The sequence below is a fragment of the Octopus bimaculoides genome, chromosome 14, assembly GCF_001194135.2.
Source record: "Octopus bimaculoides isolate UCB-OBI-ISO-001 chromosome 14, ASM119413v2, whole genome shotgun sequence".
In the NCBI taxonomy this organism is placed as follows: Eukaryota; Metazoa; Mollusca; class Cephalopoda; order Octopoda; family Octopodidae; genus Octopus; species Octopus bimaculoides.
This window is the reverse complement of record NC_068994.1, coordinates 39,459,754-39,460,962: the sequence shown is the minus strand read 5'-3', so window position 1 is coordinate 39,460,962 and position 1,209 is coordinate 39,459,754. Positions and strand designations below refer to the sequence as shown.

Sequence of the window (1,209 nt, the reverse complement as noted above, 5' to 3'; positions counted from 1 at the left end):
AGATGGAGAGAAGTATTGACAGACAGCAACTGGGTGGGAGCTGTCTTCAATAATTCAAGTAATGCTATACATTCAAAATTAACCATACATGCTGGTTTTGTTGTTGTTATTGTTGCTGCTACTGTTGTTATTGTCACTTACTTTTTTGTATTTTGACGCTACTTGCCTTCAGAACTCCCTAGGGAATTTTATGCTAGCTTCATCACTTTTATTTATTTATATATTTATTTTTTTCTTTGTTTTGAAACGAGATCGAACTTCAGCATTTTATACCGATAGATTTTAGACACTTTTTTTCTGCAACTGGTAAGATTATGTAGGGGGTGCAAATTTTGATCTTGCACCCCCTGAAAATTCTAGGGGGTGCGGGCCCTTGCACATGTATCATTTGACTACAGCCATGATGGAGCGTCACTTTAAAAGGTTTTGTCAAGCAAATTAATCACAGGGCTTAGTCTTTAAGTCTGGTACTTATATATTAGTCTCTTTTGCTGGAGATGTATGCAGACCAGCACTGGTTGTCAAGCAGTGGTGGAGACAAACACAAACATAAAGCCACACACATGTTCTTATACTTATGCATGATGGGTTTCTTCACAGTCTCCATCCATCAAATTCATTCACAAGGCATTTGCCAACTCAGGGCTATATTAGAAGACATGTAACCAAGGTGTCATGCACTGGGGTTGAACATGAAACCATGTGGCTGAAAAGTGAACTTCTTAACCACATGGTTTGAAATGTGCATTGAAATGTGTGCATCTATTTAATTGTCACACAAAGAATGTGCATCTATTTAACTATCACACAAAGAATTCATATGCGAAGACAAGAGATATTTTCATGTCTTCAGTTTCATATATGCAAAACAAAAGAAACTATAAAGTGGTTATTGTTAATGTAGTTTAAGCATTCATGAATAACTGAATGTTTTTTCTCCATTTAATGATTGTCTTTCTGGGTATGGTGAATACATTATGAGAAATAAAATATTTGAGCCAACTGGTATTTGGCAATCCCTCAATAAATATTGAGGAAAGCATCTTCAAAAATTCCCTAATTCAATTTTTTTTCCTAAAATTACAGAACAGCTGCCTTCTGGAGTTGCTAATGCAGGGGAGCATGTTCTATATTGAATGAATAAATTTTATAACTGTTAATATCATGATCCTTTAAAATCTCTCTCTCTCTCTCTCTCTCTCTATATAT

The 1,209-nt window shown here is 35.2% G+C and overlaps 1 protein-coding gene across 1 annotated transcript in view; it reads left to right on the top strand.

Moving 5' to 3' along the window:
• Positions 1-1,209, top strand: part of LOC106872376 (protocadherin beta-15) — a 182,321-nt gene that overhangs the window by 120,854 nt on the left and 60,258 nt on the right. The gene's annotated exons all lie outside the window — the stretch shown is intronic.